Raw genomic sequence first — 26970 nt, 5'->3', positions numbered from 1 at the left:
TTTAGGTATTTATTTAATACTAAGAAAAGAAATAAGAATAATCAACTTAATGGCATTGAGATTAGAAGTAGATCAACCCAGCTGCCTTTAACTAGATTGTTGATAAATGAAAATGGCTATGGAAAATATCACAATAAAAAAATTATGTAACCAGTATTAAATATGCACTGACTCCCTGTAGACTGTTTTTCAAAGAGGTCTCGTTAAACACAGTTCTGCTTATATAGTGATTTTTTTTTTCTCCCTCCCTCTTCTCCCCCCCCTTCCCTCCAGTTCCCTAGAGACAATACCTTGAAAACAGGATTCTTGTTGCTGTGTAACTTCTGCCCTTGCAGCTCCTATTGTCACAAAGAGGCCTTTATGACATCACAACTGTTTGCCATGGTGATGCTTGTGCTATCTTAACAGCAAAGATCCTGGACACTATGCTGCAGTCCTTGGACACCCTCAAACTCCCATTGACCGCAGCAGTGGATGCCCAAGGACCAGTGGATAGAATCCCCTAATGTCAGGCGGAAGAATGAACAGACAATGTAGATGAACTCTGGTACCCAATTCTCATTGAGGATGGGCTTGTGGATCAGGCAGTGAGTTAGACCTCAGGAGACCTGCTGCCAACTCCATATGTGACCTTTGACAAATCACTTGATCTCTGTGTACATCAGTTTTCCCCACTTCAGTGAAGTTACGCTAGTGGGACTGGGCTGCCGTAGTGCATCAGTGGAAACGCTACCTATGAACATGGAAAGGATACTCCTGTGGGGTAGGTAATCCCCTCTCCAAGAGGTGGTAGCTAAGGTTGATAGAAATTCTTCCGTTGACCTAGTGCTATATACCCAGGTGGTTCGGTTGGCTTAACGACCGTGCTCAGGGGTGTGGGTTTTTCACCCCTCTGGGAAACCTAGGTGGATCCACCTAAAACTTCTTACTGTAGATCAGGCCTGAGAGTAGAGTTTGTTTGCTTATGTTTTTCATGTATGTCTGTTTATGAAAAAGAAATGAGGGGGGAAATAGAAGCCCCCAAATGCTATTTGGAAGCAGAATTATTATTTATATTAGAGACTCCTAAAGGTCCCAACCAAGATTGTGCTAAACATTACAAATCGACAGTAAGACAGTCCCTTCCCCAATTCACCTGAAATTTAAATAGAGAAGACTGAGTGGGAATATCTATTTTTCTCCCAATTTACAGATGGTGAACTGAGGTCCAGAGAGATTAAGGGTAGCATTTTCAAAAGTTCCTGGGGGTATGTTTACACAGCAATTGGGAGGCATGATTGAGCATGTAAAGGCATACTTGAGCTAGCTTTGGAGAGAGCTCACTGAAAATAGCAGTTTAGCCCTGGGTTAGCCGCCCTGGGTCCTGGGCAGGATTATACTTAGGCAGATAAATTATGCCACTTCCCATGCAACTGCAGCTACACTGCTATTTTTAGTGAGCTAGTTCAATCAAAGCTAGCTCAGGGGTACCTACACATGCTGCAATCTTGCCTCCTGATTGCAATGTAGACATATCTTTAGAGATTTAGGCGCCAAAGTCCCATTTTCAAAAGCAACTCAAGCATAGAGGCTGAGACTCTCAGAGGTATTTGAAATCCATAGGAGGTGGGGGTGCAAGTACCTCTGAGAATCCAACCCCTAAGAGCCAAAGCCTCATTGAATGTCCATGGGACATGGGCTTCTGAATGTCTGACTCACTTGGAAAGGTAACTTACATTTTCAAAAGCACGTTATCCTAAGTGACTTGCCCAAGGTCACCTAGTTAATCAGTAGCAGTTTCAGGAACTGATGCAACATCTCCTTAGTCCCAGCCCAGTGTCCTAAATATTGCACCAGCCTTTCTCTATCTGTTTCAATTTCTTCCCAGAACTCAGTGATATCAGCAGGGGTTCACTCTTAATTAGTAGCCCCATATTTTTGTACACTAAGATTTTTCTTTCTCTAGCATTAATGCACACTTACTGACTTGAGCACAGAATAATATTCAGGCTTTAAATTTGTAAATGAAACATTTCCATATTACTGGGGACAGGGAGGTGCATAAGTAAAACAAAGTAATGAATTAAGCAGTACAAAACCTGACAACTGTTTCCTGCATTAATGTGCAATGTAGGAGACTTCCAGAGCATATCAAGTGAAGCTCTTTAGGGAAATTCTATCAAGCCTGGAGTCCACAAATCTCAGAGATTATTTTGTGTAAGCCATGAAAGGTATTGTAACATAATTAGAGTTGTTCAGAGTTCTAGGAAGTTGTCTATCAATTCTTCATGGATTTCATTTTTAATTTGCCTCGGGAGTGCAGAAGCTGCTTCAAAGTCAGTTTAGATAGACCATCTTGCACAGGTAAGACTGTAAAATATCCCTCTAAGGTTGAGCAGCTTTCACTTGGATGAGCTGTTGGAGCCGCTGCTGATTGGCCAAAGCTGCAAACACAAGGCAGTGTTCTTCCAGTATGATCATTTTTGAAGTCCAGTAATTGCCTGGAGTCTCTCAACCTGGAATTGGTAGCGATTATCCTGGTCTGAGAGGCTATTAAATTTTGCATCAAAGCTTCCTCTTGGTAGTTTAGCTTTTAACAGGTGTATCTAATTACAGTAGTCATCGTAAAATGCACTGAATAATTCTACTTATTACAAAATTCCTCCTTTTTGAAATATATTATTTTTATTAAAAGTTATGGGGCAGTGGTAAAAGAAACAGGAGAATGCATAGAGGGGCTGATCATTAGTCTTTCTACTGACTTTAATGGGTTTGGGATTAGACTTGTGAAGTACAAATACTGCAAATTATTATCCCTGCAATTGTCCCAGTTCAGATGCGAGGGATACTTGATGGATGGGCGTCATGTCAGTGCTCCTTCTGCTCTATTCAAGAGAATATTTTGCCTATAAAAACATACCTTACGTTGTTTTAGCAATTTCACCCCAACACATGTTGCAAACTATGGCCCTTCTTCGGCTTTAAGATTTGTGTGGATTAGACCCTTGTGCCTGCAAGGAGGTCCGTGGAACTGCAAGGGTCTGCCTATGCAGATGTGATTGCAGGATCAAAGCCTATATAATTCCAAAAAACATTTCACTTCCTACCGAGATGCAGCCATGTGGAAGTTGGTAGTCAGTGGCTGCACAGGAAGCTGCACAATGCTGATGAGAGGAATTTTGACTAAAGACAGTGCAGGAAAAATCCCTCTTATAAAAATGGCCATGGGATATTTAATGTTACGTCACAGCAGGATTTTTTTTTTTCAAAGGTGCCTAAGTGATATAGGAGTACAAGTCCTATTGAAAATCAGACACACTTGTGCTTCTAAGTTTCCAGTTTTTATAGTCTCGTATGAAAGGCTTTCCCCAAAGAGCAAGCTGCAAATAATATTCCATTTATCTATTTGTTTGGATGAGGAAGGGATGAGCCTCTTGCTACAGAGACTTAAACATGTTCTTGGTTGACAAGGGGTGCTATCCTGGTCCCATTGAAGTCAATTGGAGTTTTGCCATTGATTTGCAAAGATGGTTAGGATTTCTCCCCAGGTGTGTCAAAGTTGGTATTGAGGACACTAAGCATGATAGAATTGATGCCTGCTTACAGACTTCTGGACTAGAAGTTTCAGTTCCCCATTAGGACAAATTCCTATCCATTGTCTCTCTGCCATGGGAGCTTGTTGGGTTGACCTATTTAAAAATATGTCCTTAATTTTGTTGTGGGTTGGGTTTTTTTTGTGTTCGTTTTTTTTGCACTGGGCTTTTCAGTTTCCATTACCTAATTTTGCAAATATATTTCAAACTAGTTAAAAGTAACATTAAAAACAGTTTAGGATTTTTTTATTTAAATCCATGTGTGTTGGGCAATTTGTTCAGTGCTTACAGTCTGCCCTTGATTGCAGCTGCACCATTGGTAGTAACCTGTATATATTGAAAAGAAACTTCATTGAGCAGATTTAATGTTAGGTTGAATAACAACAAAAAACATCTCTGTCAACTTCAGTCCTTAATGGGAATCATTAGCTGCAGGCAACTGGGGGAAAAAGACACTTTGTGGAGATCAATCTATTTTTTTAATATAAATTAGACTGAACTTGATAAACTTGCTCTTTTGCTAATGAGGAAAGAAATGAAACCGTATTAATTCCTTTGGATTTGCAACACAGTGATTCCCAGATGCAAGTGATTTGGAGAAATGAAGAGTAACCTGAATTTGGGGGAGTGGAAAAAGCAGGCCTGGGATAGCATGCTGTGAATCATCCTTTTTTATATCTTTTTATTAACTTCAATGGGAGAGAAGGATAAGCTCTCAAATTCAGAATTGCATTTCTTCAGTCACTCATGTTTGCTGACTTAATCTAGCTCTTCTCTCAACTGGAGACAGGACATATTCATGACCTGGGTCTGAGAGCATCTAACCTGTAACAGGGATGCAAAGAGGTAAGTCCATGGTGGATGGGGAAACGGATGGAAAGAAATGGCTGGTGGAGCTCTTCCCACTTGAAGGACTCGTTGAGGATAGTAAGGGCTTGCTCTCCTGACGACATAGCACGGTGTAGACATTGCTTTAAGTCAATATAAATTATGTTGCTCAGAGGGTTTTTTTTTCCCACACCCCTGCGCTATGTAACTTTCATCAACGTAAGTAGTAGTGTAGACTATATTGACTTGAGGAGTTTTGGGTTAAAGGCTGCTCTTTCAGGATGATATCCTTAGCTGTACTTCAGCAAAGCATTAGTCCTCTATATCCTCCACTGGCAATGACCAATATCTACTTTTTGACATTTGAGCTTTGCTGTTGGCCCAGCCCTATTCCTATGTTTCACCCTGGCTCACTGCCCTTTCCCTGTTCTGCTTTTTGAGAAGCATATAGTTGGTTACAAGGCACAGCAAATGTTTTGGTTTACACCTGAAATGGCAAAGTTGTGAAGTGGACAATGAGAGTTTAAGGTACCTTTTAAAAAAATATTTAATAGAAATATTAGGGATGGGAAAGATCTGTTAAGTCTCTGATACACCAAACCTAATGAGTAGTGTGCATCTTTGCTTATGTGTGTGGTGTTTGGGGAGGTGGTGCTTAGGTAGGTGGGCATGAGTTTTAATCTTTTTTTACACTTCAGGAAACTGGAGATGACAACTGCGAGTTTATCAAAGCCGCCCAAGTAATTTTGGATTCCCAAATCTCTGAGGCAGCGTTGAAAATCTCAGTCATTGTGCTTATTCCCTAAGGCATGAGGTTTTCATCCTAGTTTGGGCAAACCTGACACACATCTGCATTTGATCTCCCTTTTTATAGAGGAGTGGCATATTTTAGCTGTGATGCTATTATAATGAAATTAACACATCTCACAGATGATATTTTTGGAGAGGGAAATTAGACTGTTTAAAATTGTGTCAGAGGAGATGCCTTGAAGGATAAAACCCTTTATCCTGACAACCTTTCACTTCAGTTCTTGGGTCTTGCAGCACAGGTGTAACTTTGTGGCTCCTTCTAGTGGCTCACCAGCAGAGAATGTGGGTCTACTACAGCTAGAGGGGAATTACTACTTTATGTATGGCAGAGACTTATGCTTTTAGTGCTGGAAGTTGTCCTGAGTTCAATCCTTGGTGATGGTCTATGATGGTGATCACTGTACATGGTACTGTGAGTGCATTGGGACTGAGATAGCTATAGTGTTTTGTCAGATATGACTGTATATCCATGCCAGTTTACCCAGCAAGACGCCACTGTGAAATTCATTCAGTTGTCTTCATGGCAGCTTTCAAGAATTCAGGATTGGGAGTTGGATAACTCTCATCCACACACACAGCTCTAGGAATTCTCCTTCCCTTCCCTTCCCTTCCCTTCCCTCCTATTCTTGAAGAAACTGTCCCCCTGCCCGCTTATTACCTCTTCTTAATTAACAACCCCCCCCCTTTTTAATCTAAATAATTTAACACTAGGAGAGAGGTCCTTTTTCATCTCCCCTGGATCGGGATACCAACAAAGTTTCTAAATGAGATTTAATAATATAGTAGGACACTTAGTGTATATTAATTAAATATCAGCAGATGGTAAGGAGAACTCTTGCTGAGAGTGAATAAGTGCAGAGAGAAATATAACTGCCATGTAATTAAGCCAAACCTGTTGAAACAATGAAGGTGCCATTACTTTTTTAGTAACACATTAGACTTGCATGCAATGCCCAGAAATTTAATTACTACCTTACTTCTGTTGCGTTACTTCACTCCAGATATAACATGAGTAGCAAAATTCAGATCTCGATTTAGAAGAACTGCCAAGTTCAGGGGTATCTAGATCCAGAATTCTGCCCATTGTATAGATAGGGGAGGGGAGCCTCCCCCTTATTCCTCGGACTTGAGTGAATAGCGCTCCTCCACAACTTCCCTGTCTCTTCCTGTAAGTACTGAATATAGGCAGCGTGTGCATAATTTTGTACTGGCTCCTGATGCAGCCTTAGAATACCCCTGAAACTCAATGAGTGGTGGTTTAGTTCTCCTCCATCTTTGCTCAACTCACATACATGTATTTTTTTTTTATTAGCAGTACCTCAAATCCTTTCACCAACATTTGGCTGCACAATAACTGTTTAAAAGGAAAGCAACAGAATCCAAAATCAAGCCGAATGCACTTGGCTACATGTTCGTTGTGGGGACTAACTTGTTCTCAGGTTTCATGACGCATTCATGCCTCTTACCAGGTTCCCTAAAGTTCACTGATGATGACTGAGCAATCCAAAGCCCTGGGTTGATGCTCTTATATCTGAACCAGGTAGAATTTGTCGTCTTGCCTCTTAGGCTCTGTCTACATAGGGGTGAGGGGGAAAGGGTTGCACCATTGAAAGCCTTCAGTGCAGATGTGCTCTTCTAGTAAAAGAAGAGGTTTGCACTCTTGCAAATCTCCTTAATGAGTTAGCAGGATAGCAGTGGTGCAAACCTGTCCTTGCACTGACACAGTGCGTCTCCACGACATTTTGTTCCAATGTAATTGCAGCACTGTAGTTTAACTGGTGCAAATTTCCCTAGTCTACAACAGGCCATATATGGTGTCAACATGAAACTGGGTGGAGCTTGGTATTTTTGAGTTTTGCGTTCACTGTTTGGGCTTGTTCTAGAAATTGTCGCAAAGTAAAATACCAGATCCAAACCCCTGTAAATCCTAGTGAACAAGCTGTCTGGATCCAGACAACAGGAAGTTTGGATTGGATCAGTCTATCCCTAGACTTAGTTTCACTTTGGAATTTGAAAGAATCTTCATATCAAGGGTGGTGCTTCAAATAGTACAATTAATCTTATCTTCTTTAGTTTTGTCCTGTGTAGAGTCACAGCCCTAAAAGTAATGTCTGAGAAAAGTGTGCAACTCCTTTCCTCCCAATAATGGTCCTTTGCTAGGTAATCCAGCTGTATATTGAACATGGGTCATTTAACACAGTCTTACAAAATACATTGGTTTCAGTTCTCAGAACCATTTTTTTTCTAGTTGCATTTTTTTTTTGGGGGGGGGGGGGATTTAAAAGAAACCCAGACACCCCAAAACCTCAGCCAAATCTACAGAGGAACAGCCATGTGGCCTGCACTCCAAACTGGGTGCAGGATCCCTGCAAGGTGTGTGAGCATCAGCAACATTTGCCCAAGTTTTTTGACTTGTGAGGAACTTGAACCAGGCAAGTTTGACAGACAAACCCAGGGCTTGATGCAAAGCCCATTTAAGTCAATGGGAGACTTTCTATTGATTTCAAAGGGCTTTGGATCGGGGCTCCTAGTGAGTAAAGACCACTGAGAAAGTGAAAATTTATGGAAAATTAATCCTTCCTGTAGCTCTACTGAAGGCGATTGAGTTCCACCAGGGACAGAGTTGGGTTCCAGCATTTTTCTTTTCTAATTTAAAAAATATATATCTCCCTTTGATGGAGCTCAAGTATAATTGCTTCCTTTTCAAACCATTAATGAAAGCATAATCTCTCCTCTGACTACACTGGCTCCTGATGTGTTTTGCTTACATACAATGATACAGCTGGTCACCCTTCCCATCCCAAACAGGGCCTGTGAGATAGAGGGAGAATTATATGTATATTGAACCGTGGCCATTACGGCTCCAAACTGAGGGTTTCTAAAAATAAACACCATATGGGTCATCCCATGAAATATTAAATTATAAACTGCAATTAAAATTACTTTTATTAATACAGGTAATTCCTTGGGGTCATTGAGAATGTATGCAGCATCGTAAAGGTGGAACAAAGCAGGAGATGAATTCATTTCTTCTGGATAGTCTTCATGTTCCTTTTCAAAGTAAGTGAGATGGGACAGGCCAACCTGGTCTTAACAATTACCATCATGCTGGACTGAAAAGTGCATTTAGAGAGCTCAAGATGAGGGCAACAAGAGAAATTCTCACAAAGGTTCTGGTTTTGGTTGGGCTTTTCAAAGGAACCTAATGGGGTTAGGAACTCAAATCCCATTGAAATTCAGTAGGAGATGGGAGACAAATTTCCTTTTATGCTCTTTGGAAAATTCTAGCCCTTTGGCATAATTCTTCCTTTTTTTTGTCTATCATAGAAATGGGTGGGGGGCAGGGGAGAAGGATTTTGTAGAGACTGGCCTTGTTGTAGGAAAGTAAGGTTAACTAAGGCCTTGCTCATCCCCCAGGTTAGCTAAGACCTACCATGGCCTTGTGTCTGAGACAGTCCCTGCTTTTTCAGATGCATTCCCCTTGAAGCAAGTGCATGGAGATGGGATGGAGAATGGGCAGAGTTTTAGCTCCACCTCTAATTTGCTGGCATGGCTCACCAGATAAGGGTGCAGGGGAGGAATTGTGGCTCTCTGAGGCAGTGCTGCGACATGCTGATACTCAGCGGTGAATCTATTCATTAGGGGCTAAAGACACAAACAGGACACAGACTGACTTTAGCAATTAAACAAATAAATCTATAACTTACGTCACCAGGGTTAATACACTCCTACACTTGCAGAAAGTGTAATGAGATATTTAACCCTGGGTGGTAAAGACCTGGATTTTAAACCTCATCCTAAAGACAGCAGTATGTGTATGCATATATTCTTGGAGGCGGGTATGGATGAGCATGTGCATACAGGAGATTTGCTTGTGAGACATGTATGAATATTTGGGTGGATGTTTTGTTTCTCAATCAAGTCATTAGTTGGCCACACCTGCAATTGCACTGGAGCTGGTTGAGATCCCTTCCCCCCTCCCCCCTGACATAAATAATTTATATAAAAATAACACCTTTAATCTTGTGGCTTTTTCAGCAAACCTGTCTGCATTTCCACATCATCCCTGGAAAATGGTACTTAACTGCAGAATCAGTTCCATTAGTTCCTACTATTGGAGTCCCTGTTATATTCAACCTGACATAAAACTCCCAGAAACAGACAAGAATGACATTTAAATGCATGGAATTGACAGACCTACCTTTAATTCTTTTTCTAAATAATAATGTAGAGCCACATTCTCCAGCCAATTCCACTGCCTTAAAGTACCTTGTTTGACATTTTACGGCAACAAATGAACCTCTGGCAGAGTCATTAGCTTTGGAGGATTTTCTCTTGGGACTGAGGAAAACAGTTGCCTGTTTTAACCAGCCAGGAGAGGAGAAATAAATAAATAACAGCAATAAGGCACTTGCGAGAGGCTTTGTTTGAAAAGAATAAAATGTGGAAAACATCTCAAGTCTCCATAAAGAAAACAGACCTTTGAAAATGTATAGCTGTCGTCCAAAGAAACAAATCTAGTGCTCTAGCGGGGTGTGTGTATGTATGTATATAAAAAATATAAATTTTAAAGTACTAAACCCCAGTGCTGTTCTTGAACCAATATGGGGATAGTCCCTGCCCTTATGAGATGACATTGAAAGTTTTGCGTTCAGTTCTGAACAACTCAGTACCAGAATGGCAGGAACAAAAGCAGAGAGGCACAACAACAATGTTTAAGGGACTGCTCACAATGAGTTATAGATTGATTGGACGCTTGGTGTACCCACACTACAATGGCTGGAGTTACATAAGCTAGTGCTACCACTGGGTATATAGTGAAGTGTATAGTGAACTCCAGTTAGCTGAGTTATACGGACTATTATGGGATGCAGAACTACTAACTGTGGTATGTAACCTGACATTTAAACTAGCTTTTGTACCAGATGACTGGAGGATAGATAATGTGATGCCAATTTTTTAAAAAAGCTCCAGAAGTGATCCTGACAATTACAGGCTGGTAATGCCTAAGTTTAGTACAGGGCAAACTGGTTGAAACTATAGTAAAGAAAAGAATTGTCTGACACAGAGATGAATGTAATTTGGGAAAGAGTCAACATGTTTTTTTGTAAAGGGAAATCATGCCTCTCCAACATGGACAGTGGGTATAATAGGCCAGGGGAGGCACTGCTGCTGCCACCAGACCCCTGGTTGTGGAGTTTTGGCGGGGGGGGGGGGGGGGGCAGTGGGAGCTTTTTGTTTTGTTGTGCCCCATGCAGGTTCCAGGGCAGCTAAGAAGGTGGTATTTGCTCTTGGTTCACCAGGGACTCCAGGGAGATTACTGATGAACTCAGGAAACTGAATAGTACATACCGCCTCCTGAGCCTCCCCAGAATCTGCATGGGGCATATTAAGTTTCTTCAGACGAGAGTGAGAGGCTTTCCCCCGCAACGGCTTGGGGTCTGGGGAGGGGAGGCATGGCTGCGGCTGGCCTAGGCTCCTCCAGGCAGGTGGGGGAAGGGAGGCTTTGGCCAGCCTAGGGCTCCTCCAGCTGAGAGGGGAGGCACTCGGGGCTCCTTCAGGCATGGGGTATGGGGTCTCGGGGCTTTGGTTGCAGAGGGTGAGGGGGTGGAAGGGGAAGAACGGGGGGCTAGCCTCCCTAAGGGGGGGCTCCACCCACTGCCCATGCTCTCCAATCTATTAGAATTCTTTAAGGGGGTCAACAAGCATGTGGACAAGGGTGATTCAGTAGATATAGTGTACTTAGATTTTTTAGAAATCCTTTGACAAGGCTCACCGAAGGCTCTTAAGCAAAGCAAACCCTCATGGGATAAGAGGGAAGGTCCTCTCATGGATCAGTAACTGGTTAAAAAAATAGGAAACAAAGGGTAGAAATAAATGGTCCTCTCTCAGAATGGAGAGAGGTAAATAGTGGTGTCCCCAGGGGTCTGTACTGGGACCAGTAGTATTTAATATTTTCATAAATGATCTGGAAAAAAGGGTGAACAGCGAGGTGGCAACACTTGCAGATGATGCAAAACTACTCTGGATAGTTAAGTCCCAGGCACACTGCAAAGAGTGACAAAGGGATCTCACAAAACTGGGTGATTGGGCAACAAAATGGCAGATGAAATTCAATGTTGCTAAATGCAAAGTCATGCACATAGGAAAACATAATCCCAACTCTACATCTAAAATGATGAGGTCTAAATTAGCTGCTGCCACTCAAGAAAGATCTTGGAGTCATGGTGGATAGTTCTTGGAAAACACCCACTCAATCTGCAGCGGCAGTCAAAAAAGCAAACAGTGTTGGGAATCGTTAAGAAAGGGATAGATAAGACAGACAATAATGCTTCCATATTAATCCATGGTACGCCCTACTCTTGAATACTGTGTGCAGATATGGTCGCCCCCTCTCAAAAAAAAAAATTATTGGAATTGGAACAGGTTCAGAAAAGGGCAACAACGATTAAGGGTATGGAATGGCTTCCATATGAGGAGAGTTTAATAACACTAGGACTTTTCAGCTTGGAAAAGAGATGACTAAGGGGGTATATGATAGAGGTCTATAAAATCATGACTGGAATGGAGAAAGCAACAACAAAGAAAACACTTAACTCCTTCTCATAACACAAAAACTAGGGGTCACCCAAACGAAATTCATAGGCAGCAGGTTTAAGACAAAGAAAAGGAAGTATTTGTCACACAATGTATAGTCAACCTGTGGACTTCTTTGCCTGAGGATGTTGCAAAGGCCAAGACCGTAACAGGGTTAAAAAAAAAAACTAGATAAGTTCATGGACGATAGGTTCCTCAATTGCCATTAACCGGGATCCGCAGGGATGGTGTTCTAGCCTCCGTTTGCCAGAAACTGGAAATGGGCGATGGGATGAATCACTCGATGATAACCTGTTCTGTTCATTTCCTCTGGGGCACCTGGCGTTGGCTGCTACCGGAAGACAGGGTACTGGGCTAGATAGACCTTTGGTCTGACCCAATATGGCCATTCTTGTGAAGCTATTTTTCTTCTCTTCTTCCCCCCCCCGCCCCTCCCACTTCCTGTTTAATCAGTGGACGTTTTCCCTCCCACGCTGTTGATATGCAATTATATAAAGCAGCAACTTCCCAGCCTGCTGTCCTATGAGGAAATTAATTTTTTGTTTCACTGACCCATCCCTTTTCAAGAAGGTGAAATGTGCTCCCGTGTAGTCAGCTTGCCAGACACCACTTAAGCCCTATGGGCTACATGTTAGGGGCTTAAATATTCCAAAGCTCTTGGGCAGGTCCTCTTCGCAGTGGTGAGTGTCACCCATTGTTGTGATTAGGTCTGAACATTCATCTAAATGCAGACAGGAAGAATTTTTATTCCAGTGTCAGTCTAGACAGCATTGATTCTCTGCAAATTCATTATCCCAGCCAAAACTATTGGGCACACATGAGGAGCAACTAGGTAGTGATAACGTTTCCTGCATATTTAGCCAGCTTGCTAGCTCAGTCTGCTGCTGCTTGCTGTTGCTTTTTTAGTAACAGATCAGACTAGTGGCGTCTGATGCACAAAAGGGTTCAGGCTACAAGTAGCTCCTGCCTGTTCCCATTGGCTAGATCAGCATGTAATGGATTGGAGATAACCCATGCTGATAGAGGGCTATCATCTTGTTAAAGGGAGCATGGAAGTGGGTTGGAGAGTGGCTAGAAGGTGGTAATAAGGCTAAACCAGTTGCATTACATTAAGAGCGGAGGGTTATGCAAGTTGAAACCCACTGAGTCTGGACAGGTGCCAGGGATAGACTTTTTCACCCCCACACCTTTCTTCAGTGAATTTCACAGTGATGCAAGAGAAACAGTCCTAGAGACTGAAGTCCCCTCCTTATCTATAAGATAAAATACAACGGGACTAAAGTGGAATACAACCTTCCCTTTTTTTGGTACCCATACCAATGTGCCTCAAATGTGCCCAGAAGTAACAATCCCTGTGGATGAAAGGGGAGTTTAAGGTGAAATTTTCAAACTTAGTTGCTTAACACTGGGCTACTAAATCCATATTTAAGCAGCCTGATTTATTTTTAAAAGGTTCTGATCCAGCTCCCACTGACGTTTGGTGGGCTTTATGGGTGCTCAACTCTTCTGAAAAGTAGGGTTTTAAAAATATATTTGCCTAAAAATGGATTTAGTTCCCTTACTTTAGGTATCCAGGTTTGACAATATTAACTTTAGTTTCCATGCTTCCATTATTATTCAATTTCTGGCCTCTCACAGTTGCCAACTTTCATGTGGTAAATAAGCACCTGACTTTCACAATAAGCCCAAAATCAAGCTAATCCCACTTCAAAACAAGCCCATCCCTAAAAACCCCAACACTCTGTGACTAGATCCCCCTGGCATGCAGATTGGGATTGTGGTGGGCCCACTGTGCACCCCTGACTCCCTTCTCCCTGCTTGCTGGGAGCCAATAAAAAAAAGCTACAAGCCAAACACTGGCCAACAAGCAATTTACAAGCCAATTAAGCCAAAAACAAGCCCAATTTTTGCAGGGGACAGAAGAGAAGTTCACAGTATGATGTCTCATGTTATACCTGCTATCTGGATTTCCAAGGAACAACCAAGCATGATTCCCCAGATCTAAAATTCACTTAAAACCTTTCTATCATAAAAAAACAAACAAACCTTAACCTGGATATGTTGGGTTATATTATGTAGCATTTGTTTTTCGTGCGATCTCAACCTTCTCTACCCAGTTATCTGCCTAGCATTTTCTCTCCTCTCCCTGTTCAGCAAAGCGTTTAAGTATATGTTTAACTTTAGTCTTATAGTTATGCACATGCTTACGTGCTTTTCCTGAAGCGGGATGGACGCAAGACCTTGTTCAAATGCTTTGCTGCAATGGGGCCAAAGAGCTTGTCCACATGGAAGTTGCACTGGTATAAGATTTGTTGATATAGTGCAATCAAAAGAAAGAGATTTCAGTGGGGAGCGTTCACATTGTACCGCTTGTGCCAGTGCATCTCTCGATGCTTGTGTCTGCACAACAGCATGCTGTATTACTAAAAGCATAGTGGATTAGTAACGCAGTGTCCTCCACATCGGCTGCAGACTCATTGTGTTATGGGAACTTTTGTGCTGTGTATTGTGGCACACCTGCTGGAATTGTGGGAGTTTTGGGTCAAAAGCCCAGAATTCAGCCCTGTGAGGAGGGCCAACAACAGGCCTATATGACTTCTTAGGCCCTATTTTGAAGGCTTAATTGGGAAATAAGTGATGTACAGGCCTAGTGGTGCTAGATCTCTGCACAGTGGGTGAATTTTACACTTGTATGTAGCAGTTGTTGGCTGCTACTCTATAAACGTCCAGTGAAATCTCAGCCCCTCATAACTAACAGTTTTTCAGCAGCTGTACAAACTGATCAGAGGAGGTATTAATGCTATCGTTGCAACATTTTCTCTTTATCTCTTGTTCCTCTCTAAAAACTGCCAGTCGAAACACTTAACCATCCAATTTCCAAGGGAAGATAGGAGCTTGGCTGTTGCCGCTCTTCTGTGTTTGGTTTCACAAGTGTGAAATTGAATGCCTTTGATTTCCCATTCCATAAGGATCATCAGAGTCCTTTTGCTCAGATGAGTGCACAAGGTCATGTGGCAAACCCAGATCGAAGGACCCGCTAGCTCATAACTAGAGACTGAAATGTCACAACGCAGCCCTCCAGAATATCCAAAATAACAGGATAATAAGATCTGCTTAGTATTCTGAGAAATGAGTTAAAATGATCATAAAGGCATTAACACTGCCTTACTGAACACAGGGAATTTGTTGTATAGCAGAAGATGACACTGCAGCTCTCTTGGGATTTCCTAAGGGATTTTTGTTTGTTTTTAAGAACAAAAAGAAAAAATGTACAAGTAGCTAAAGCTTGAAAAAGCAGTCTAACCAATTTCCTGAAGCTGCAGTCTCCAACAGCTCAGAAGAAGTGTTCTGCCTGTAAACTAAGTGGGCCGAATTCATCCATCCCTGGAATAACTCTATTACTTCATTGGAGTCACACCAGAGATAAGTTTAGCCCGTTAATTTGACATGTGCCATGTAGAAGGCTAGTTGAAACAATATGTAACCTTTTATCCCCTCCCCCCAGTCTTCTAGCCAATAGGAATTGAGCATCTTGCATGGACTCCGCATAAATCATTTACATATAGAGACACTTTGGTTGATTTGGTCTTGAATACACCACTTTTCAAAGCAAGTTTCTACCTGAAATCTCATATGTTCTTCCTCTATATTCCCCGCCCCCCAAGAAATCCATAATGAGGTTCTTATTGTATTCACCCTTATTTTGTCTCTCCCCATCCCCTTCCAACCACTGTCTAACAACATTCATTGCTTTGGAGATGCCAGTCTGAAGAGGGAGAGCCAGAATATCACGGAGAAACCACATATTATCGGGAGATGTAAGAATGAAATAAAACGGTCTATCTAGCCCAGTGCCCAGGGTATTTCTACGCTGCCATCAGAGGTGTGATGTGTAGATGTATGCAAGCTAGCTTTGTTCTAACTAGCTCAAATAACAAGAGCACTGATGCAGTGGCAGCACTGGCTGGCCACCCTAGTACATACTCACTGTCCCTGGTGAGATTATACAGCCCATGCTGCTGCCTTACTGCTCTTATTCAAGCTAGCTAGCTTGTTTGGCTGCACATGCTTTGTGTAGACATAGCCTCTGACAGCAGCCAATGCTGGATGCTTCACAAAAAGGAGTAATCCTTCTTTTCTCCCCACTTCCCCCCCCCCCCCCCCCCTAATGCACCTTGTGCCATTTTATACCATGAAAGGGACACTCCTTCGTAACCCCAGCTGGCAATAGTCTGAAGCATGATTAATTATTATAATTTTTTAGTTCTATAGCACTCTGTTAAATGATGTGCTTAAAAGCATTGATTGATCTTGTGAGGGAGATTAGTAGTAGTCTAATTTTAAAGATGGGGAAGCTGAGGCACAGAGACATGCCCATAGTTGCCCAGAGAATACGTAGCAGATCTTGGAATATATTCCTGGCTCTGTCTATTGTTCTGAACCATAGACTACACTCCCTCCCTAAAGAGCTCTTACCTCTCCTCCAGCTTACAAGTGCAACCTTCCACTAATGTTGACACCAACGGGGGAAAACCGAACCTATTTGACAAAGCCTTTCTTAAACTCCCCAGGACCAGAGGCCTTTGACCTCTACACATAAAATACAATTGGCCTACTATCTACATTGGATGAGTTTGCACCAGTGCAGACCAATCCTTTATGCTGATGGGCTGCACCAATGTAAAACAAATTTCACAGTGTTGCAGTTTAATATGGTAAATTAATGGAGTAAGCCACAGTGATGCAAGTTCCATTTTCATGTCTACGTTATAGATTTGTAATTGCACCACTGGATATTTCTCTATTAATATAGGCAGTCCCTAAGACTAACAGCTGCTGACAGCAACTTCTTAGGGTCTGAGGATCAGGTAAATACTTCGGAGATATGGCGTTAGAAATGTCTGTCAACTCATCATCAAAATAATAATTGTAAGCCACTGTAAATATTTGTTTCCGGCTAATTGGCTAAAACATGTATTAATTGCACTACTGATAAGTAATTATCAGAGCACACCAGGAGAAATTCTTTTTTAGGGGCACACAGTATGGGAAACAAATTTTTGATTTACTATACTAATAGATTGTTCCTTATCTCTTGTTTCACTGGGGTTTTGTTTAACCAAGACTCCAGTTGATATGAGTAGTCATTTAAATTGAAAAATTACAATTCCTTCCTTCGCAACCTTGATACAAGTCTTATCAGCAAGAGGAACTGACAAAAACATACCTCTTCTCCAAGACAGTGTAAGGATTAGCCAAGCAACTAAGAGGCTTTATTTTATATCTCAGAAACAAAAATAAATAGGTAAAAAGCTTTTGTTCTTAGACTCATAGACTTTAAGGTCAGAAGGAACCAGTATGATCATCTAGTCTGACCTCCCGCATGATGCAGGCCACAAAAGTTGACCCACCCCCTTTCCCTTGACTCAGCTGTTGAAGTCCCCAAATCCTGTGATTTAAGGACTTCAAGTCGCAGAGAATCCTCCAGCTAGTGACCCCCGCCCCATGCTGCGGAGGAAGGCGAAAAACCTCCAGGGCCTCTGCCAATCTACCCTGGAGGAAAATTCCTTCCCGACCCCAAATATGGCGATCAGTAGAACCCCGAGCATGCAGGCAAGATTCTCCAGCCAGACCCTCATTGACCATTGATACTATTTACCAGCGATGGCACGCTGTTGATTGACTAAAATCATGTTATCTCATCAAACCATTCCCTCCATAAACTTATCAAGCTTAATCTTCAAGCCAGAGAGGTCTTTCACCCCCACTGTTTCCCTCGGAAGGCTGTTCCAAAATTTCACCCCTCTGATGGTTAGAAACCTTCGTCTAATTTCAAGCCTAAACTTCCCCACCGCCAGTTTATATCCATTCGTTCTTGTGTCCACATTAGTACTGAGCTGAAATAATTCCTCTCCCTCCCTGGTATTTATCCCTCTGATATATTTAAAGAGAGTAATCATATTCCCCCCTCAGCCTTCTTTTTGTTAGGATAAACAAACCGAGCTCCTCGAGTCTCCTTTCATACGACAGGTTTTCCATTCCTCTGATCATCCTAGTGGCCCTTCTCTGTACCTGTTCCAGTTTGAGTTCATCCCTTTTAAACATGGGAGACCAGAACTGCACACAGTACTCCAAATGAGGTCTCACCAGTGCCTTGTATAACGGAAGCAGCACCTCCTTATCCCCACTAGATATACCTCGCCTAATGCATCCCAAGACCGCATTGGCTTTTTTCACGGCCACGTCACATTACCGACTCATAGTCATCCTGTGGTCAACCAAGACTCCGAGGTCTTTCTTCTCCTCCTCCGTTACTTCCAACTGATGCGTCCCCAGCTTATAACTAAAATTCTTGTTAATCATCCCTAAATGCATCACCTTACACTTTTCACTATTAAATTTCATCCTATTTCTATTACTCCAATTTACAAGGTCATCCAAGTCTCCCTGCAGAATATCCCGATCCTTCTCCGAATTGGCAATACCTCCCAACTTTGTGTCATCCGCAAACTTTATCAGCCCACTCCTACGTTTGGTTCCGAGGTCAGTAATAAATAGATTAAATAAAATGGGACCCAAAACCGAACCTTGAGGAACTCCACTGGTGACCTCCCTCCAACCTGACAAGTCACCTTTCAGTATGACCCCCTGCAGTCTCCCCTTTAACCAGTTCCTTATCCACCTCTGGATTTTCATATCGATCCCCATCTTTTCCAATTTAACCAATAATTCCTCGTGCGGTACCGTATCAAACGCTTTACTGAAATCGAGGTATATTAGGTCCACCGCATTTCCCTTATCTAAAAAGTCTGTTACTTTCTCAAAGGAGGAGATCAGGTTGGTTGTCACGATCTGCCTTTCGTAAAACCATGTTGTAATTTGTCGCAATTGCCATTGACCTAAAGGTCCTTAACTACTTTCTCCTTCAAAATTTTTTCCAGGACCTTGCATACTACAGATGTTAAACTAACAGGCCTGTAGTTACCTGGGTCACTTTTTTTCCCTTTCTTGAAAATAGGAACCACATTAGCTATTCTCCAGTCCAACGGTACCACCCCCGAGTTTATAGATTCATTAAAAATTATCGCTAACGGGCTTGCAATTTCTCGCGCCAGTTCCTTCAATATTCTCGGATGAAGATCATCCGGTCCGCCCAATTTAGTCCCGTTAAGGTGTTCAAGTTTGGCTTCTACCTCGGATACGGTAATGTCAATCCCCCCTCCTTTATTCCCCTCTGTCACGCTGCCACTATTCCTAAGCCCTTCATTAGCCTCATTAAAGACCGATGCAAAATATTCGTTTAGATATTGTGCCATCCCTAGATTATCCTTTATCTCCACTCCATCTACAGTCTTCAGGGGTCCCACTTCTTCTTTCTTTGTTTTCTTCCTATTTATATGTCTATAAAACCTCTTACTATTGGTTTTAATTCCCCTCGCAAGGTCCAACTCTACATGGCTTTTAGCCTTTCTCACTCCATCTCTACATGCTCTGACCTCAATAAGGTAGGTTTCCTTACTGATCCCTCCCCTCTTCCACTCTTTGTACGCTTTCTGTTTTTTCTTAATCATCCCTTTGAGACGCTCGCTCATCCAGCTTGGTCTAAATCTCTTTCCTACTAACCGTTTTCCCTTTCTCGGGATACAGGCCTCCGACAGCTCCTGCAACTTCAACTTAAAATAATCCCAGGCGCCATCCGCCTTTAGATCCATAAATATGTTAGCCCAATCCACTTCCCTTACCAGTCCCCTTAATTTATTAAAATTAGCCTTTTTGAAATTGTAAACCGTAGTCTCTGATTTAATTCTGTTAATTTTTCCATTTAGTTTAAATCGAATTAGCTCATGATCACTTGAGCCAAGGTTGTCCCCTACAACCATTTCCTCAATGAGGTCTTCACTACTCGCCAAAACCAAATCTAAAATGGCCTCCCCCCTCGTTGGTTCAGCTACTACTTGATGAAGGAATTCATCAGCTAGCACGTCTAGAAACATCTGAGCCCTATTATTGTTACTAGCATTTGTTCCCCAATCTATATCTGGGAAGTTAAAGTCTCCCATAATTACACAGTTCCTATTAGTATTTACTGCCCTAAAAACATTAAATAGTTTTCTGTCCATATCCAGGGTAGATCCCGGCAGTCTATAGTACACCCCAAGCACTATCCCAGGGGAGGCTCTAGTAGTTCTTTACCCAGTGTGAGTATTGCCCAGACAGACTCCGTCTTATCCATTCCATCAGTTATTATTTCTTTACAGTTTACCTCATTATTGACATACAATGCTACCCCCCCACCTTTACCTTTGTTCCTATTGTTCCTAAACAGCACATACCTGTACTCCAGTCATGACTACTGTTCCACCAGGTTTCGGTTATTCCTACAATATCTGGTTTCATTTCTCGGACCAGGAGCTCCAGTTCCTCCATTTTGTTACCTAGGTTTCTCGCATTGGTGTATAAACATCTTAATGTATGCCATTTAGCCTGTCTCCCATTAGTTATGCAATTTGGTACGGACCCCTTGCTGTTCATCCCCCCTCTCCTTCTTATGTCCAATCCCTTCCCCCCGGCTATATCTGTTCTTATCTCATCACCTTCCTTTTCAATGTTGGAATCTGGTGTGGAGATTAACTGGACATCTCCCCCAAATTCCTAGTTTAAAGCTCTTTTGATGAGATGAGCCAGCCTCCCTCCCAAAGTCTTTCCTTCCCTACTCAGGTGAAGTCCATCCCGTGAGAACAGTTGTCTTTCCCTGAAAGCCTCCCAGTGACCATACATCCCAAAGCCCTCCTTATAGCACCACTCCCTTAGCCAGCTATTTATCCTCACAATCCTGTCAGCCCTTTGCTGCCCTTCTCTAGGAACAGGCAGAATCCCACTGAAGATAATCTGAGCCTCGATTTCCTTGAGCGTCTTCCCCAGTCTGGCATAATCTCCCTTGATTCTCTCTAACGAGAACCTAGCTGTGTCATTTGTTCCTACGTGAAGGATTAGCAAGGGGTTCTTACCTGCTCCTTTTAGGATCCTTTTCAACCATAGGTCCACATCCCGTATCTTAGCACCCGGTAGACAGCACACCCTTCTGTTCTCTGGGTCCGCCCTGGTCACAGGCCTGTCTAACCTCCTCAGTAAGGAGTCCCCAGTCACGTAAACCTGCCTTTGCCTGGTGACAGTGCGATCTACTAATCTATCCTCTGTTCCCTCTAGTCCTAACCTGTGTCCATTCCTATTTTCCCTTATACTCCCCCTTGTGCCATCCTCTATCCTCCCGGGGGCCAGATTTGGTGCTGTTTCCATCAACTCCTCCCCTCTCTCTATTGGACTAGCTGCTCTTCTCTTCTTCCTCACCCTCCCACCTTCAGTTACCATCTGCTGCCCCCCGTCCTCGCTATCCAAACACCTAAACCTGTTCCTGAGTTCTATTTTCCCTTCACTAGCCCTCCTTTTCCTTGGCCTGCTTCTCACGGTCACATGCTTCCCCTGCCCTTGTTCTCCCTCAGATATTCCCCCCTCACAGACCTTAGCCCCTGCTTCCACCTGAACCCCTGAGCATTCCCCTTCAGCCCCTCCTTGCCTTTCCTCCATCAGCTGCTCGAACCCCCTTCTAAACTCTACCAGGGTATCTACCTGCATCTCCAACCCTCGGATCTTTTCTTCCAGCAGCTCTATTAGGTGGCACTTCATACAGACATGCCTCTGTTCAGGCTCCCCTGCTAGCACCATGTACATACCGCAGCTTCCACAGGCAATCATCTGCATCGTGTCCCCTGCTGCCTGGCTCATGGCTGCTGTAGTCTCTGCCCACTGCACCTGGGGAAACAGAGCACACAGGACACCATGCCCTCCTGCCTCCCCTTCCAAACTCCCACTCAAACTCCCCTGTTCGCTGCCTCCTGTGCCGCTGCTCGCAGCTGTGCCGCTGCCTGGCTGGGCGGCCGCTTTTATAGGCCCCCTAATCAGCCAAGCTCTGCCCCCTACTCAGGGCTCAGCTGCCCTCCCAGCGCAGTGCCCAGAAGTTCAATTGCAGGCATAGCAGTTGATACTATGTTCAGCTTTGGCCACATTTATCAGCATGCCATCTCTGCTCTAACTTGAACTACTGCAGTAGTTTTCAAGGCATAGACCATATGAAGAGGGAGGGAGGATGGAGAAATTCCTACTTAGAAGGCAAGGAGAAGGGTTTAGTTGTGTGTGTTCACAGCATTACATGTGTCAATAATACAGTACTCTAGCTCGGTTCTAAATCATAAAGTTGTTGTCTTAAGACTTTCACTAAGGGTTGTGTGGTGGTGGTTGTGCTTAGGAGCCCTAGTTATGGAGTAGTATTCTATTTTTCTAGGTGCTGTACAAACAAACAAAAAGATGGTCCCTGCCCCCAAAGAAATCAAAGGGCGAGACACGGATGGGTACAGATACATAGTGCAGTGCAAGTAACCAATGAGACAGTACTAGTCATAGAATCATAGAGTAGAGTGGAAGAGACCTCAGGAGGTCATCTAGTCCAACCTCCTGCTCAAAGCAAGACCAATGCTAACTAAATCATCCCTGCCAGGGCTTTGTCAAGCTGGGCCTTAGAGGTTTTTAAGGATGGAGATTCCACCACCTCCTTAGGTAACCCATTCCAGTGCTTCATCACCCTCCTAGTGAAATAGTGTTTCCTAATATCCAACCTAGACTTCCCCCACTGCAACTTGAGACCATTGCTCCTTGTTCTGTCATTTGCCACCACTGAGAACAGCTGAGCTCCATCATCTTTGGAACCCTCCTTCAGGTATTTGAAAGCTGCTATTAAATTCCCCACACACTCTTCTCTTCTGCAGACTAAACAAGCCCAGTTCCCTCAGCCTCTCCTCATAAATCATGTGCCCCAGCCCCCCAGCACAATCTGTGTTCCATGTATCAGCTATCTAACTTGAGGGTGTGTGTGTGTGGGGGGGGGGACGTGGGGAGATGGGTGAAGGAGTGTTTTAAAAAGGGATTCAAAGGAGGGTTTTTTCTTATTCTTATGTTATCTTTATCACATATATTGGTAAGTTCACCCTCAAAACACCTCTCTGCGGTCAGGAAATAGCATTAAAATGGGGGAACTGAGGCACATAGAGGGTATGTCCACACTTCAGTTACAAACCCCTAGCTGGTCTGTGCCGGCTGACTTGGGCTCATGGGGCTCAGGCTGCAGGGCTGTTTAATTGCAGTGTAGAATTGCGGGCTCGGGCTGCAGTCCAGACTCTGGGACCCTCCCACCTCGCAGGGTCCTAAAACTCAGGCACCAGCCTGAGCCGTGAAGTCTAGACAATTAAACTGTCCCGCAGCCCAAGCCCCGTGAGCCCCAGTCAGCAGTGGGTGTCTAATTGCAGTGTAGACCTATCCAGAGAGTAAGGCCCTGACTTTAAATGGTACTTAGGAGCCTAATTCCCATTGAAACCAGGCCCAGCTTTTTAAAGATATTTAAGCACCTCAGTGACTTGTTCAAGTTCACACCAGGTGTCTGTGGGCAGAGTCGGGAATTAAACTCCACTCTCTTAAATATTAAACCAGTGCCATAACCACAAGAACAGGAGTGCAGTCTAGCTCTTGAAAGAACTACAGGGCTAAAGGTGCTTTTCTTTCAATGAGCCATCATGGGACCACCCAAGTGGAAGTTAAATAATGTTGGTTAGCTCGTGAAGAGTATAGTGTTCTGCCCGCTATTCAGTCTCTAACTAAAACCAGGTTCTAATATCCAAGGCTTGGTACAGGTCTAATTATTAGCACACAATCTTACCCTGTTTGCTTGTACATTCCATTTGCTGCTGGCATCCAGTTTCATTATGATAAAGTTTGCAGGGGTACCTTGAATATGAAAGATGCAGTATAAATTCACATTTTATTCTCTAGCAGCAAACTCACTCGAGGGGGTGTGTGTGTGTGTGTGTGTGTACGTACAGACACACACACACACTCTCAGAATTTATCTCAGGATAAGAGACTACAGTCAGTGACCTTTACAAGATATGAAAAAAAGCAACTGTATGAAATCTCTCTCCTTAATCACTCACTTCTGAGCTAGTCAACCAACTAAAGATGTATCCTTCAACCCCCTGCGATTCTCAGAATATTCCCAGTAAATAAAAAGGGAGAGGATTGGAAAATGTTAACGTGGATGATTTGAGAGAGGTTTTCCACTGTCGATTTGGTTTTTGAAGATTGTATGGAATGGCTGACCATCAGACAGCCTATAATGGGTTTTGCCTATTGGGTTTTATCATTTTATTGAATCTGAGGTAGTGCAATCTAGTGGATATAGACCTAGAACTGAGTCAAAAGACTTGGGTTCCATTTCTGGCTCTGTCACTGACATACTGGATGACATTGGTCAAGTTCCTTCACTTCTCTGTGCCTCGGGTATTTTTTTTCACCCCAAAAAGGAGGATGGCCTGGTGGTTAAGGTACTAGCCTGGGACTTCAAAGATGCACGTTTAATTCCCTGGGCTGCCACAATGTATGTCTCTGCTTTTAGCTGGAGTTAATAAATTCCGGGTGGGGAGGGGAGAGATACCTGAGCAAGCTTGCTTAAAAAAAAAATAGTGTAGCTGTGGGGATGGGAGGGGCTAGCTGCCTTGAGTGGGGATCGCTCCGCTCTATTTTTAGTGCTATTTTGATTCTCCGCTCTATTTTGATGAGAGCTAATGCAGGTATGTCGCCTCAAGCTGTAAATTATACCCCTAGCTCCAGCATAGACATACCTACAGATTCCCTCTGACCATGGGCAACTCATTTTAATCTTTGCCTCAGTTCTCCATCTCAGAAATAGGGAGAAGAGCACTTCCCATCTCACAGGGATGTCGTGAGGATGAATACTTAGAAGACCAAGGTGCTCAGATGCTACAGTAATGGAGGCCACACAAGTACTGAAGATAACTTAGAGCTGTAAAATGGGGATAATAAGACCTAACTTCCTTTTTGAAACACTTTTTACAGGAGAAAAGGGCTGTAGAAGAGATTTATTTAATAAATATTTGTATGTGTGTGTAAACATGCACTTATCCAGCAGTTTACCCTGTAACACTTTTTTTATATGCCTGTCTCTCATGTTGTCTTTTAAAAATCTACTGCCCCCCCCCTCAACTCCCCATCTACCTGCTTTTAAGGACAATCTCCTCCCTGCAATCAGTCACTACCAATAGTCATATGAATCAACGTAACTAGTCATTTTAACCAGTTACTTTGACAAGCCTGCTTGGAGTCTAGGTTACCAATGTGGGGTGGGGGTGGGTGTGTGTGTGTGTGTGTGTGTGTGTGTGTGTGTGTGTGTGTTGAAATAAGGAAACTATGAAAGGGGAAAATACTATAATGATCATCGCTTATGCACTTTTTTTTTATGCCACTGGGGACACAGCCTTGCCTAACCAGAACCCTTTGTTGTTTTTCATCTTCTTTACTCTAGTCCTGCAGGTACAGAAATTGGTGGTTTAATTAAGGGAATGGATCAGCTGGGGAGATTTGTCTCTCAGCTGGGTGCAAACCTTGCCTGATGATGATTTTCAGTACTGTTTAATAATCCATATTTAATGGGATGCTGTGCTGAGAAGTGCAAGGCTCACTAGATCATCTGAGAAGCAGCTGAATTTTTACCAGCTCTTCAAATGCTTGGCGGTAGATATTCAGAACAAACGAGCTCGCTCTCAGCTTGAAAGATTTTCCATTGGTTAAGGTTGTGTATTTATCTGAAAATAAATTTAATATGGGATTATGCTGGAGGAAAGGAAGTCCCATTGTCTAATATATACACATACACCTCAACAGGGACACTTTGTGAAAATAAAACTAAGACCCCTGGTTCTGTATTTGCTACTCAGTTATTCTAGCAAGGATGGAACAAATCAAAATGGCCTGAATCCATGCTGCTTTATGCTGTGATCCTTTCAGATTTTTCAACTAATCAATGTCAGTCCAAGAAAGGTTTCCATGGAAGGCCAAGGTGCTGCGGGTCCCGCTGTGGGCAGTTCAGTAGAAGGCACTCTTCCCACTGACTCTGTGCTGAATCAATTCCTCAGGATGGTGTCAGGGAGTTCGGTGCCTTTGAAGGTGCTGTCTGATGGATGAGATATAAAACAATAGTCCTCACTGCTTTTGATTGTTTTAAAGACAGAACTGCTTTAAAAAAGGAAGTTTTTTCCCCCTGAAAAGTTATTTTTTTGAAATTTCAAGATTTCTATGATGTGTCCAGATGTAATTAGTTTTCCTGAGAGTAACAGTGATATTCTAAACAACCCCAGCACAGTCAATTGTGTTCTGACTCCCTAAAATTTATCCTGAATCTTCAGTTATATGCCTAGTGCCTTTTGGATTATTCCTGCTTTCTGCAATCACATAGCTTCATCAATCAGTGTAGCTGGGAAGCCTCTGCCAAAGACAAGGAAAGGCTCAAACATTGGTGTGAGCTAACCTCAGTTTCAAGCAGGTGTTCGCTCAACCAAAGCAAACCACCGCTTTTCCTTTCTATATTTGGAGTTTGTATCGGTATAGCTACACAGTACTGACCACCCATGGCTGAAATCAGTACTAATCCCCAGTGTTAACAAGGCCCTCATCTTCCTCATCCATTATCCTATGCTGCTTTGCTCTTTCAGGCTCAATTCAGGAATCACCCTTATTCAAGAAAGCTCATGAGCACACACTTAAATCCCAGTGAAATAAATAGGATTTAAGCATGTGTTTATGTGCTGTCCAGCCTCATGACATCAAGACCTCTTCCAAAGGCTGCTGAAAAATTCCCATTGACTTCAATGGGCTTTGGATGAGGCCTTTAAACAGCTGCTGTGATTTCAACCTCGAGGAGGCTGAATTTCATTGATGAATGAATCCCTATATATTTTTAGTCTACCAGTTCATAAGGAATTCATGATTCTTGTGGTTGAAAGCTGCTATATAAGATATTCTGTTACTGTTTTTGTTAATGATGGAAATGTCCAAACCAGAAATGATCCAAAGCTGACTTTCTTTTAAATTCCAGGAAAAATTCCACAGCCCCATCCTCTTAATTTCCTTTCTCTTTTCAAGAGAGATGAGAAATGGCAAGGACCATGTCTCCAAACCCCTATCTAACGCAGACTGTGCATGTACAGTGGGAAGACTTATGTAAGGTTTCCACTTACAATTCCTGAATTGCATGTACATTTAA

The sequence above is a fragment of the Malaclemys terrapin genome, chromosome 2 (genome assembly GCF_027887155.1).
Source record: "Malaclemys terrapin pileata isolate rMalTer1 chromosome 2, rMalTer1.hap1, whole genome shotgun sequence".
Classification (NCBI taxonomy): Eukaryota; Metazoa; Chordata; order Testudines; family Emydidae; genus Malaclemys; species Malaclemys terrapin.
Note: the sequence above shows the minus strand (reverse complement) of the source record.